The sequence below is a fragment of the Tachypleus tridentatus genome, chromosome 13, assembly GCF_004210375.1.
Source record: "Tachypleus tridentatus isolate NWPU-2018 chromosome 13, ASM421037v1, whole genome shotgun sequence".
Lineage (NCBI taxonomy): Eukaryota > Metazoa > Arthropoda > Merostomata > Xiphosura > Limulidae > Tachypleus > Tachypleus tridentatus.
This window is the reverse complement of record NC_134837.1, coordinates 58,191,123-58,206,766: the sequence shown is the minus strand read 5'-3', so window position 1 is coordinate 58,206,766 and position 15,644 is coordinate 58,191,123.

The following is a 15,644-nucleotide window of genomic DNA, read 5'->3' as shown; positions in this document are numbered from 1 at the left end:
TCTAGTTGAAATTATGTGATGTCTACTGGAATACAAAACAAGTTTCAAAGGAAGTTATTGTTTCTGTGTATAGATTTCTGGTTCATCCTCATTTAGGGTATTGTTTCCAGTTTTTGGCTCTTCAATTTAAGGATATTTATTGTTGTCTCTAAAGGAAGGCTAATAAGGTGATTCCCTGCATGAAAGGCTGCCGTATGAAGATAGGTTACATTCCTAAAATTATTTTATCATGAGATAGGAAGGAATCTGATTCAAGTGCTGAAAATTGTGAAAGAAATGAGATTACTGCATCTTCTTGTAATTTTTGTAGATTTAAGGTGAGGGTATAAGTGGTCTGCAAATTAGGCAGATTTATTTTTCAAGCTTTGGGGAAAATTATCTTCAAAAGTGGTAGATGCAATAGGATTGGGAGAGTTCAAGAGAGGGCTTGATCAATACTTTGGGAACTGGGGCTGGATGTAAATCAATGGGTGTTTGTAAAATTGGACAGAACAGGCACAATGAGCTAAGGAACTCTTTACTGTCTCTTAAATCCTCCATTATAATACTGTAGATTTTAATAATGTGGAAATATAATTATATGCCCTGAAAACTTAAAATAGGTTTTCATAACTTGTATCCTTTAATGCTTTATATAATTTCCCATCTCTTGCATTGAAAGCATCAGGTTGACACTTTTAATGAAATACATGAAAATAAGCATTTCAAGTGTGTAGAAATATAAAAAAATTATACTTTTTCCAAGTAGTAATTCTTTTACTAGCCATAAAATCTGCTTTTCAGGGGAGGTGGAATTAAGTATTATTGAATTATGTTAATTCATGCTGTATGTGGTATTTATTAATCAAATGTCTTTAACAGGTTTTTCTGTATACATATTTGTATATTTTGTTTTGCTGCCTATAGTCTCATCAATACTTGGAAGAGAGTAAAATATTTCTTTAGGATAATCAGGTGACACTTCTGCTAGTAGTTACCAGAATAGGAACTTTTTTAAATCAGTAGTTTTCTACCTTTTCTATCTTGATACTTCAAATGTAAATATTTTCCCTCTTTTCTTCCCTCTCTCCACCAAATCTGAATTACATTTTTCACCTAATTTGTACAACAGAATGTTATTTATCTGAAAAACAAAAATCCAGTTTGTGTTATTCTCCTTTTTTTTTTTCTAGCAATACAAATATGAGAAAGTATATAAGTCAATTATCTCTTCAATTTGTCACCAATGTTGTCAGATACTTCAAAATTTTAGTTGCCCTGGGTAATGAATTTATTTAAAGGCTGTTCTAAGATATTCAACACACTCCATAGGTTGGAAACCATTTTTACAAATGGCTGTACATGTAAGATGTAACATCCTAATGTATTTTGTTAATTGAAGTTGTTTCTGTAAACTGTTTGCAACAAATTCTTCTCTCACTAAGTTTTGAGAAGTAATGTCAACACCATTAGTTACAATCATCACATTTTATTGATTTGCACCAAGATATGGAATTTAAATGAAAATAACTTGTAAATTTCTCAGTAGATTTCTCATAATGATACTTTAATGTCTTGTTATTAGTTTAACACTTTTTTTTCTAATTGTTTAATACCTGGAACTAGCTAAAGAATTTTAAATGCCGTCAAGAAATGCTTAAAGTGTTGACATTGGAATTTTAGCAAGTTAAGCAGTTTACATGGTGCCTTGCACCAACATTTCAAAAAATGATGATGGAAATACAGTTTATCATTTTCATTCTCAGTGTACTTGAGGTAATTTTGTACATTAATGAGTAAATGTTTTGATATTGACATTAACAGTTTTTTTGTTAAAGAAAAATTGCAGTTTTCTTGTTATGAAACATCAGCTTGTAAAGAAAAACTTGGATATGATTTGCTAAAATTCACAGTGATTGCATAAAAAGAAACCTGTTTGTACATCTAGGCAATCACATCTACTAAACTATTATATATTTATGAAACTTCCTTCAAACTCAGTTAAACATACTGATTCTACAAAATATAATGGCAGCCCATACTAAAGCCAACAACCTTATTTCAAGCTCTCCAAAGACTCAGTGGTAAGTCTTAAGGCATGTAATGCTAATAACTAGGTTTTGATATCTGTGGTGGAAATAACTTAGATATATCATTGTGTAATTGCCAAAACAAACAGTTATAGCTGAAGATAATTCTTAACTCACAAAAATTGTATATACATGTCCCCTGAACTTTCAATTCTCACCATTAAGTACAAAAGAAAAATGATGATGCATTGATACCACCAATTACCTTAACGGTCGTAATCTCAGTCAGAACTTTTCATTTTTTAACAAGAAAAATTTCAGAGACCTCAATATATCCTCTTATGACAACCTTTTCATCTTGGGTATCACATTGCAAGCCTTTACAACAGTTTGATGTCCTTCTCAAGAAGTCCAAGATTGAACACAATACTCCATATGTGGATGAACTTGTGACCAGTATTTTACGTTCTCTTACAATAAGAATGTTTATAAAACTCTTAAGTGTGTAATACATAATAACCTATAATAGTTTAGTAAATATCTAAGGATGTTTTACTGTGTTTGTATAAATTGTTTGATTTCACATGAATATAGCATGTTTTCAAATTTACATATTTTAACATACCAGTTAGACATTGCCAAATGTCACTGCTGAAACAGATTTACCATTGTACATTTATTTTAATGTCTATGTTTGTTCTGTATATTTTTTTTTAGTATGTGATGTATATTCTTGACTGAATATTGCACAAGTCCTACATGTTCTTGAAACTTGTATAGAATTCTTGAAAGTGAGAAGCAACAGTATTCATTTATGAAAACATGTTAGATCATTGTTGTTAAGCAAACTTTGGTGAAGATCCTAGAGACTTGTGTGATTTGTATAAAAGTTAAGTGCCAAAAAGAAAATATTACTTGTCACCTACAGTCAGTATGGTATAGGCCTAGGAAGCTATAATTGTGATTAATACCTATTAACCAGAAAAATTATAGATTTTGAACATTACAAAATATTCGACTTCAGTGAATTACTTTGGATATTAATATTTCAATGTGGACATTAAATATCTTTGCTGGAAGGAGTCAGCTTGTACCTGGTGTGAGGCTGCCCGATAAAAGATGTCATTAGCTTAAGCAAGGTGCAATAATATCAACTCAGAATTAATTTGTTCATCGTGGACTTGGATCATTGATAATATATTTAGTTCTAGATTGGATATAAGACTCAGTGTTGTCTGTGAGTTTGTAAAACTTGTATATAAACCATCATTTGTAATAGCTATTTGTGGTAACATTGTTATAAATTGTATTGTTTTATGTTTGTGCATTCATATATATTTGTGTTACAAAAGGAAACTGTGTATACTAATCTTGTTTGCAAATAACATGAATTTGATATATTTTATTAATGTTCAAATTCAAATTTCCAGTTATTTGAAGTAATGATACCTAATGTATGTAACATAATGAATCAGAGGCTCATCTGAAATAAAATTATAATATGTAACACTATTGTCAAGCCTCATTATCAGATACTGCATTTGATCTAGTGGTAAATATTTTAAACATTTTCTGTTTTGCACAATAAAAACATTTTATAATTTATTTGAAGTATTTTTTTTTCTGATGAAAACATTTTTGTGTTATTGGTAAAGGTGTATTTTCTTGAGCACTTTTTGGAAAATAAAATTTACTTTCTAAATTCTTTTAAATTGTATTTGTACTTAACTTGTGACTTAGCAACTATATCTTTGTCATCAAAATATGCTCAAAGTATTAGAAGTGCAGTTGTGTCTAATTGAAATCTTGGGGTAAAAAAACCAAATAAATTTTAAACTAGAATTAGATAGTGGTTGGGGAAAGTTTAGCATAGGAAATCAGGACAGAAGTAGGTATAAGAATAGGCTTAATTATTACCATTGTAATGCTAGAAGTATAAGATATAAAACAGGTTATCTTAGGACATTGGTAGGAATGGAAGAATGTGATATAATGAGAAAAACTGAACCATGGATAAATGTAGATTCTTTTGGTGACAGAAAATTTTTGAAATATATGGTTGTTGGGTTAGTTAATAGGGACAAAGTTGTAAAGAGAGGGGTAAGAATGATTATATATGTAATGTGTGAGTTGCATCCTATTGAAGTTGAGAATATTAAGTATAATTGCAAGGAGGTTGAATACATCTAGGTTTCTGTTAGTGGATATAAAGGGGAAAAGCTCTTAGTAGGAATTTGGTGCGGACCATCACATGAAACTGATGAAATTAGTATGAAACTTTACAGTGAGTTAAAATTTCATTTGTTAATGAAGTCATAATTATGGGTAGTTTTAAATTCAGACATACAGATTGGGAAATTCTAGAGTCAAACCATGAAGGAAAAGGTTTTCTGGAAACTTTTAAAATGAGTTTCTTCACCAATTTGTCAAGTAATCTACCTGAAATTTAATATGAATGGTATTATAGAAGATCAAGAAAGTAGATGAAACATAAAATTAGGACATACAAAAGTATGTATGAAACGGTGAGGCTTAAAGCATAAAAATTAATAGTAAAGATTTTTCTCAGTACATTAGGGGTAAATAGAGTGTTGGGATAAATGATAAAGGAAGGCTTGTATATGATGATTATGGATTGGGTAGGTTATTAAATTCTGCATTTTCTTCAGTTTTTACTTGAGCAATTGATAGCTGAAAACAAAGTTAGCAAAACAATTGCATAAATTCTGAGCTGGTTAAAACAGAAGTTTAAAGAATGATAAGCCTCGTGGTCAAGATAATATTCCCCAAGGAGGTCAAGGATTGAATATGTAAACCACTTGCCACAATTATTTGCAAGTCATTGAATAGTGGACAAGTACGAACAGATTGGAAATTAGCTAATGTTACTCCTATCTTTAAGGGAGGTGATAGAAATTGTCTGTAACTACAGGCCTTTTAGTCTTGCATCAGTTATGGGAAAGGTTATAATGAGTCTGATAAAAGATATTTTATAAAGTTATTTAACAAAGTTTAGAATTTTATCAGATAGTCAATGTGGTTTCACTAAAGGCAAATCTTTTGACATACTTTAAAAAAGTAACTGCACATGCAGATGAAGGTGTATGTGAATTTTCAGAAAACATTTGACAAAGGGCTGCACAAAAGGCTTATAAAGAAATTTATCTTTAAAGGTATGGGAGATAAGTCAACTAATTGGAGAGAAGAGTGGCTTGATGGAAGAAAGCAAAGGGTTTTAAATGGAGTTTAGTCAAACTGAATTAATGTTGTAAGTGGTGTACCTCATGGCTCAGTCTTAAGACCATTGCTCTTTTTGATTTACATTAATGACATAGTTGAAGAAATTGTTGATTAATTAAATTTGCTGACAATATCAAGGTTTTGGATGCTGCTGTTTGTGAAAAAGATGTTGCTTTACAAAATGATTTAGATCATGTAACGAGTTTGGCAAATAAATGACACATGAATTTTAATTATTTTATTGCAAGACAATGCATGTAGGCTATTATAACTTGAACTATAAGTATAATTTGGATGGAATAACCTTAATAATCATGAAAAAGGTATCTTGGTAAAATGGTTAACCAGTCTCTTAAGCTATTCAAGCAGTATGCTGTTGCTAGTGGCAGGGAAAATAGGATTTTGGGTTATATCTACAAAAAATTGAATACAAATCTAAAGAGGTTATAATTTAATTATATAGGTCGCTCGTTAGACCACACTTGGGGTAAAGTGTTCAGTCTTTGGCTCCTTTCGTTAAAAAAGACATTGAATTGTTGAAAATTATTCAGAGGAAGGTTACTAAAATGGTACCTGGGATAGAGTGGATGTCATATGGAGGAGAAATAAAGATCCTTAAAATAATTTTTTCTACAAAAGAGAAAAGTGAGAGGGTATCTGATTGAAGTGTTTATGATTTTAAAAAGAATTGATTATGTTAATACATTTTTTATACTTGACAGTGAGAAGTATAAAAATAGGGGACACAAATATAGATTTAGGCAAAATGGAGCACAATTTTATTTTTCAAATAGGGAGGTTGGCCTATGAAATGGGTTGCCTTCGAATGTTGTGGAAGCAGTAAATTTGAGCGAGTTTAAAAGAAAGTTTGATAGATATATGAGTAATAAGAGTTGACTTAAAAAAATTAACATTTTTAGTTTGACTTAAGAGGACGGGACAGCCAAAATTCCTTACTGTCCGTAAACATTATGTCATGTTAAAAGTAGCACTCCCCCATCATAAATTTCAGTCTATACCGTGTCACGTGATATATATATTTTTTAATATTGTCTCACTAAATCATTTTAAAGTTGCCCCTGGCTTCTGATTTCACGTATGATTCAATAAACAATTACTTATATACGAGAGAGTTATATCTTTACTATAAAAAAGCCCAAACATCTATTATTACTAGGCACTATTAGGCAGAATTGAAGTATACAGTATACTAGAAAGTAAAGTGGAACTGGTATCTATACCAATACTTAAATAATGCAGTATATGAGCTGTGAACATCTTTTGTTTCAGAAAAGAGATTACAAACAATTATATTTGTTTGATTTAGATATATGGCCCTTCACTCATTACTAATAAGTACCTAAAATACTTTAGGTTACTTATGGCGAATAAAGTTATTTACATCTAAACTAAACAACCTGCACACATTCCACCGGCCCGGCATGGCCAGGTGGGTTAAGGTCGCGGGTTCGAATCCACGTCACACCAGACATGCTCGCCCTTTCAGCGGTGGGGGCGTTATAATGTTACGGTAAATCCAACTATTCGTTGGTAAAAGTGTAGCCCAAGAGTTGGCGATGGGGTGGTGATGGCTAGCTGCCTTTTCTCTATTCTTACACTGCTAAATTATGGAAAGCTAGCTCAGATAGCCCTCGAGTAGCTTTGCGCGAAATTAAAAAAATAACACATTCCACTACTATATGGTGCTCGCTTTATTCACTTGCTTCATTCTTCTATTTCCAAGCAGCACTGATGAACCGCTAATCCGGCGCAACTAGTTCTTGCAGTGAAAGTAAATAATCAAAGACAGCATTATGCCGCAACTTCACTCAAATTCATATTTTGGTAAAGAAATTATATTAACAAGTAAATTAATATTTGTAAAGAGTGCAAGTTTCCTTTTGGTTTTTCTGAGAAGAATAGAGTAATTAATTAAATTACGCTTCACAATACAAAAAAAAGCGTTCACACCATAACGGTTGTTATTGTAAGCAGTGTTTTAGAGGACAGGTTGACGACATTAGAAGTGTTCTTGGATTTGGGTCGATCAGATGCGGAAGTGATTGAATTACTGGAGTCAGGAGTGAAAACTAATTCAGGAGACAGTTAAATGTACATGCTTACATTGTTGGAGTTATTAACCAGCGGCTCACTGATGGTATTAATATTAATCTGTTTAAAGTTACTATTTTGTTGTAATTAGGGTTTGAGTAGGAGAAACCACAAAAGAACATGATTTGTTTTATTATTGTTATTGTTTTTGCGTTATTTTTGAAAGCCTTTATTGTTTTGTTAATAAATGCATCAAGTTTTTGTTATTCTGTGGAATATATTGTGTTCTTTGAATGTGTAGCAACAGTTTTCTTTTCCTGGTTGTCAGTTGTGGATTTGCAGAAGTCTTGTGAGAGCTTTGTAAGTGTAAGTGAAGTGGAATTAACAGTTTTATTCCATTGTGAACAAAACAGTTTGTCTCTGGCGGATTGAAATTAAGGGATTTAGACATAATTTGATTCTGTAAATTATATCCCGGTATATCAATGTGGTGCGTGTACTCAGTTCTTTTTCATTCAGTTTCCTGATTAGTCTGAAAGTCTTACTTGAGCTTAAGATCACAGTGCATTTGAGTTACTGTGTTGAAGGAAATATTTATTTCAAGGCCAATGCATGAATTTGATTTATGACAGGGAGAAGAAAGTTGAGGGTGGTGGTTTCTTTCAGAGGTTGTAGAAGATTCTACGTATGGATGAAAAAACGTCATAGAGGTTGTGTAGTTTGAAATGTCGTCAAAATAAGGAGTTACTAGATGGCTACCAGGAACAAAAGTGGAAGTTTTAAAATCTCCATAACTACTGCATTCAGGAGAAGGAAAAGTAATGATAGGAAAGGACTTTGTAAGTGTAGAAATGTGACCTTTAGTAGTATCGGGGCTTGTGAATTCTTGGGTTGTCTCTTAGGTTTAGAGCTTAGGAAGAAGCTTCCAGAAACAGGAGTTGAAGCTGTAACTTCTGTATAAGTACTACCTTTAGTAGAATAGACATATCAAGTTCCAGGTAAAGCAGCGACAGAAATGTGATTTGAAGTGTATTGTACGCTTGACATACAGAGATATGCTTTATGGTTTAGTAAGCTTTGTGGCTTGGATATGGGGAATAGAGTAGGTTGAGGGAGATTTATCACTAAGAGTGTTTGGTGGATCTAGGTTGGGTTGTTCAATGGTTGTTTGTAGACGAGGGAGAATATAGTTAATGATAAAAAATAGCAACATATAGGATAGGGAAGCGATTCCTTTAAAGGAGAGATGTAAACTATCATCAACTAAGTAAAGTCTTGTTTTCAAGTTTAAAGTTGCTGTTGTAAAGGAAAGATAAGTGTGAGCCGCATTGACTGATGTCATGTGCGCAATCTTTAAATTTGTCAATTTCCTGGTTTAACAAACCAGTAGTACAGGTGTGTTGCTTTAGAAGTAAATCACTATGCCTATTGACATCACGGTAGATGATGTTTGAGAAATAAACACGAAGTTCAGTACGGTGACTTATAATAGGCACTAATAAGGTTTATTAATCATTAAAACAGTTAAAAACCAGAATGTTTTCATAACTACAATTCAACAGTCAAAATAAACAAAGTACTTCTGGTCACAAAACAATAAAAGCACAATAAAAGGCGGCATTGAAACATAAAATTTCAATTTGCATCTGATATTATTCGGTTTAAAGTTCTTAAAACAGAAGACACTTTGTTGTGTATTTCACTCTTTTTTCATCCATAAATATAATTTTATACTGTAGAACAATTTTAAAACAGTCTAGGAGGGTTTGAAAAAAAATTAAATAAACTATTGTAATATCTTTTAATTATCATTGTCTAGAGAAGTGTTTTATTATTTAATGTATAAATTTCCAGGTTACGTTTGTTTTGGAATTTCGCACTAAGCTACTCGAGGGCTATCGGTGCTAGCCGTCCCTAATTTAGCAGTGTAAGACTAGAGGGAAGGCAGCTAGTCATCACCACCCACCGCCAACTCTTGGGCTACTCTTTTACCAACGAATAGTGGGATTGACCGTCACATTATACACCACCACGGCTGGGAGGGCGAGCATGTTTAGCCTGACGCGCTTGGCCATGCCAGGCCTCCAGGTTACAGTTTTACTAGGAGAAAAACCAAAATATATAGCTATGATCACGAATTTTCTTCAGACATAAAACAGTCTGAAATCGGTGTTTTCGTCACTTCTATTATAACATAATTAGAAAAGCGCTCGTTACAAGCAGAGGTAAAATGCAGAAAGTTTCGTCTAGAGGACGCTCTCCGTATCGATATTCTTTCCAAAAACCAGTAGCAGCACACGAAGTAGTGTGTGTAGGTGGCATTTCTTGGTTCTGGTAAGGGTGAACTATTTGTTTTTATTTCTAGTTTAGTTTACGAACACAGTGATTTAAAAATTGTGCAATATTTAAAATATCTTAGAAGCAGATTTAATTTTATGTAACTTCTCGTCCGTAAAACAACTAAAGCAATAGATGTTGCTATTGTATGAAAAAAACACGAGTTAAAGAGCGCATTTCACAAAATTGGTGAATATGACTTTTAAGAACATTTGTTGAAAATTAAAAGATCTAGTGACTGAAATTTTTAACTACCAAATATAATCTGTAGTTAGAGAGCAATCCCGTTATGAAACGTGTTTCCATCACTGATCCTAGTAAAGACCTGTCCAACTAGAATGGTTAAAATAACTCTTGTTCATAGTAACAGTTGAAAAAAGTTGTTCTCTGATGTTATTAGTTTCCTTTCAGGAGTCGCTTTAAGATATGTTATTCATTCTGATAACAACAAAAATGCTAATGACTGAACTGACTACTAACATCTGAATTACAGCTACTTTGTTAATCCTTAAATTACCTATTTCTTTTTATATTGTTCATTACTGACGGATTCCAAACATCGTTTCTTGTCTGTTGTACATTCAGTTTAAAAACATTTAACAAATATTTTGTGAAATAACGTATATTCGTAAGGATCCAGAGCGTTAACTGGTGATATTAATTGTAATATTGATGATATTTTATTTTTTGGGGTGTGACTCATATGTCATAAGAGATCCTGCAACCAACAAAGGCATGGACCCACAAGCAATTTAGTGAATAAATAAATCATACATATATATTTTTATATGTATTAGACAGTGTCGATATGACACAATAAGTTAAACAGTTAGATTAGAGACCCTTATGTTTAAGAGTAGCAGTACTTAATTTTTAACTGCAGGCTAGAATGCATACAGTAGGGAATAAGCGCCGCTTACATAGGTACTGTTAACCAAATAGCGAGAGCCACTGTCACTCTCATAATGCACCCATAAGAGAAATTGTGTTTGGAGGCATTAGATCTCGAACGTGAGACCTTCAGATCCCCAATCCAATACCTTCACCACTAGTCCATTTTTGGGGCTTTTATTTTACTTGAAACATAGTTACAGAAGTAATTAAATGCTTCGATTAAATATTAAAATAAGGAATTTTTTATTTCTTTAAGTCGGTGAATAAAACTAAAAATTATGTTACAAAAATTATAAACAATAACAGCAACAAAATCAGCAGCAATATTTATTTTCTACCATAAACATCTAACTTTCTGTGAACTTGTCTGTCGGCCCGGCATGGTCAGGTTGTTAAGTCACTCTACTCCAAACCTGAGGGTCGCGGGTTTGAATCCCTGTCGCACCAAACATATTCGCCCTTTTAGCCGTGGGGCATTATAATATTACGGTTAATCCCACTATTCGTTGGTAAAAGAGTAGCCCAAGTGTTGGTGGTGGATGATGATAACTAGCTGCCTTCTCTCTAGTCTTACACTGCTAAATTAGGGACAGATAGCACAGATAGCCTTCGCGTAGACTTTTCATAGTTATCTCACACTTTCACACTACATCGTTTTCCAGAAGGCCCCTTCATATGCTCGGTGGGTAAGACATCAAAGCCAGAAGGACTCTTGGATTAAGTTCAAAATCAGCAAATCTTCTACCATCAGTTCCAAAATCATATGGAACAAGATTCGAAAGGTCAGTGGGCAATATAATTCTGTCTTCTTCTCAATCTTGCTCTCTGATGGCTAGGAAGTAGCTCATACCCAGTGCATCATGGATACTCGAAGAGAAAGCTTTTGCCAAGTATCTAGAACTTCTGCTTCTTCCTCCACCTTCTTAGCCATCAAGACACGGGCAGAGTGATCACCTCTTTCCTTTCGAGCTGATTGTCTCTATGACTACAATCGTCCCTTTACACTGGTGGAACTCAAACTGGCCCTTCATCAGTCGGAGCTGATTATTTACATTATGAAATGCTGCGCCATCTATCTCCTATTTCTTTTGTTAGTTTTCTGATTGTTTTTAACTGGATCTGGCAGGGGAATGTTTTTCCTGATGCTTGGCTCCAGGCTATTGTCTTACTTTTCTCTAAGCCTGGGAAGAATCCCAAGATTCCTTCGAACTACCTCCAATTGCTTTGACGAGCTGTTCCTGTAAGACCTTATAGAGGATGGTTAATGCTCGTCTCGTTTGGTTCCTTGAATAAAACAACCTCCTCTTGCCCACCCAATGTGGGTTCCGACGACAGTGTTCCACCATGGACCACCTGATTCGACTTGAAATATCAATCAGAGAAGCCTTCTCAAATGACAACATCTTGTATCAGTATTCTTTGACGATGGGAAGGCTTATGATGCAACATGGCAATATGGCATTTTGCGAGACCTCCATGTATATAGGATACATGGCTATTTGCCCATTTTTATTAAAAATGTTTAATGGATAGGTGATTCGAAGGTTATATGGGTTCGTCACTTTCCAGTTCTGCTAAATTAGGGAGGGCAAGCGCAGATAGCCCTAGAGTAGCTTTGCGCGAAATTCAAAAACAAACAAGCCTTTGACTTGAACAACAGTGGTACATATGCATCACCAACAATACTAGGTTCCACAACATTCAATCAAACATAGAGCGAATAAAATCCACCATGCATGTTAATTAAACAGTATATGGAGCTATAATGGCTTTGTAATCGTGTGGTTAGTATCCAATTCAAGCATAACCGATAGTACAAGATAGAGTGTACGACGAGGCATAGCCAGTTTGTTAGAGCGCTCCACTAGCAGTCTTAGGGTTGCGGGTTCGAATCCTCCGTCACATCAGACATGTTTGTCCTTTCAGCCGTAGATGCTTTATAAAGTTTTGGTCAATCCCACCTTGGTAAGAGAGTAGCCTAAGAGTTAATAGTGGGTGGTGGTGAGTAGCTGCCTTTTATCTAGTCTTGCAGTGTTAAATTAGGGACGGCTAGCGCAGTTAACCCTCGTGTAGTTTTATGCGAAATTTAAAAACAAACAAACCATCATTTACGCTCACGCTTACTTCTCGGATGAACGTATGGTAAGTAAATATATATTCATTGTCAGGTTTAAATAGTGTATCTTCTACTTTGTTTAAGATTGTAAGTTAATTTTCAGGTTATTTTTAGTGAGCTGGTCTAATATAATTTATTATGGTAGCAAAATGAGAGTCTGAAAACTATGATATCCATCCTGTACCAACAGGCACGTTATGCCAACTATGTGGAAACTCTAATTCGACCAAGGCCACTTCCTGCAAACCTTCAAGTTTAATAGATTTCTGAGTGATGAGTGATGTACCGTGTCAGAGTATTATTAGTAAAATAAATCATAGGACTGTTACTGGATAAGGTCACCTACAACTGATCTATGTCGAATAGCTAGAAATATTGTAACATTTTATAAAAGCAGACGATTCAGATCTGTTTGAGGAATCCATCTATTAAATTTATCAGGAAATCCTTTCCATTTTATTTCGTCAACAATATAAATGTCATCAGAGGACTTTATAATTCTTTGTAGTTCAAATTCATAAAATGTTCTGTTTAATGTTTCTCCTAGATAGTCTCGCATTTAACAAACCGTTACATTTACTTCTTTTCTCATATAAATCCTAAACATTTCGTCTGTACATCCACACATACAACTTTTCTTAAATTGACACTTAACTTTAATAATACGTACTATATCACCTACTTTGAAATTAAATTTAATTTAATGTGTAGTTTGTAAAGTGTTTTCCACACCCGCAAACTGATTAAAGTGATTAACGTCTATGGGACTCATTTTAATGTTAAGGTTGATCACAAACACTGACCAGATGTTTTAATGCAATGATATACATTGCTGGCCAAAACCTTATGGCCAATGAACATAAAGAAAAAATATGTATTTTGCCTTGTTAGACTCGACCAATTAGTTGATCAGAGCTTCGAAAGATGAAAATAAGAAATGGGGAAAAAAACTTTTTTAGCATTTAATAGGAAAAATGTGAACACTATGAAATTAGCCTAAGTATTAGCTGGTCAAAAGTTTAAGACCATACCAAAGAGAAGTCCTAAACAAGGTAGAAAATGCCCAACAAGATGTCTCAGTAGTGAGTTGTACGGCCGTCATTGCGAATAACTTCAAACATTCGCTTTGGCATGGTCGATATAAACGTTTGCAGAAGGCTGGCTGGAATGTTATTCAAAGTGGTGCCGAATGGCCTCTTGAGGCCGCTCACCCCACATCACAGCGATGTTTGTCAGAATCCAACAATCTCTGCTGCACCAAAGAATCACCAAAACTGAAGGCTCGAGAGACTGGGAAAGCCGACGAGGTAATCGAGCGAGTCCGGTGAGGGCAGTTCGTCCACCGTCGGGGTGGGGTCACCAACGTTGATGGAGGATGGGGCCAGATCTCTCACAACACCAAAGGCCATGTGAGTGGGCTCCTCAAAGCCTCGAACCTCAGCCTCACTGGTCAAGGGAGCGTGGGTCACCATCTCCTACAGCTAGCCCACCCATGAACAAAGGGGGCCTGATCTTCCACAGAGGATCCCATTCCTACACATCTACACAGGTGGCTAGAATGTTGGCGCAGACGCAGACCCCAATCCTCTCCCCACTAGATACAGAAAAAATATGCATTTTGCGTTGTTAGACTCAACCACTTATTTGGGTAGAGCTTCGAAAGATGAAAATAAGAAAAGGGAAAATAAAAATAAAAAACTTTTTAGCATTTAATAGGGAAAATGTGAACACTGTGAAATTAGCCTAAATACTAGCTGGTCAAAAGATTAAGATCATACCAAAAAGAAGTCCTAAACATGGTAGGAAATGCCCAAGAAGAGGTCTCAATAGTGAGTTGCACGGCCGTCATTGCAAATAACTTCAAACCTTCGCTTTGGCATGGTCGATATAAACGTTTGCAGAAGGCTGGCTGGAATGTTATTCAAAGTGGTGACGATGGCTTCATGAAGATCATGCACTGTTTGGAATTGACGTCCGATTCTCTAGACTTCCCTTGCCATCTACCCCCAAATATTTTCAATGGGGTTCAGTTCGGGCGAACACGCTGGATGTTCCAAAATAACCACGTTATTCACCATGAAAAAGTCCTTTGTCCTGCGGGCATTGTGGATGCAGCGTTGTCCTGCTAAAAGATCTAGTCATTTCCACACAAGAGAGGGCCTTCAGTCAATAAGAATGATCTCTCCAATATGCCAATGTAACCAGTTGCTGTTTGACACACCTGTATAACCTGAAGCTCCATTGTTTCATGGAAGGAGAGAGCACCCCAGATCATGATAGAATCTCCCCACTGTGTCGTGTAAAAAATGTCTCTGGTGGGATATCCTTATCGTGCCAGTAACGTAGGAAGTCATCTGAAACATTCAGGTCAAATTTTTCTCATCAGAGAACAAAACCTTCTTCCACTTTTCTACGTCCCATGTTTGGTGCTTTGCAGCAAAGTTTAACCGAGCTGTTTCGTTGTGTGGAAGGAGGCGTGGCCTTTGAAGACGTTTACGGTTTTTAAAGCATCTCGTAGATGCCGTATTATTGTTCTTGAGCTGCATTCTGCGTCCGTAAGAGCCTTAATCTGATTCTACGATCGGCTGGTGTCTTGCCGGACAACCCGTCGAATCCTTCTACTTAACGCCGGCGAAATTTTCTTGGACTGACCACTTGAAATTCTCGTTCCGTATCTCTCAGGATTTTTTAAGAAATTTGCAACAGCAACCACACCAGCGATGGCACGTTGAGAGAGACCTTGCTTCTGCAGCTCAACAATTCTGCCACGTTCAAACTCTGTCAACGTTTTAGCCTTTGCCATGTTTTTACCCAATGTAACACAGGAGATGTCAGTGGGAGATGTTGACAACGCTAATGCTTGAACACAAATGACTAAATTTCGTTACGTGTTTACCGATTAACGCTTCGTTTCAGTATGGTCTTAAACTTTCGACCAACTAGTATTTAAGCTATTTTTATAGTGTTCACATTTTCCCTATTAAATGCTAAAAACG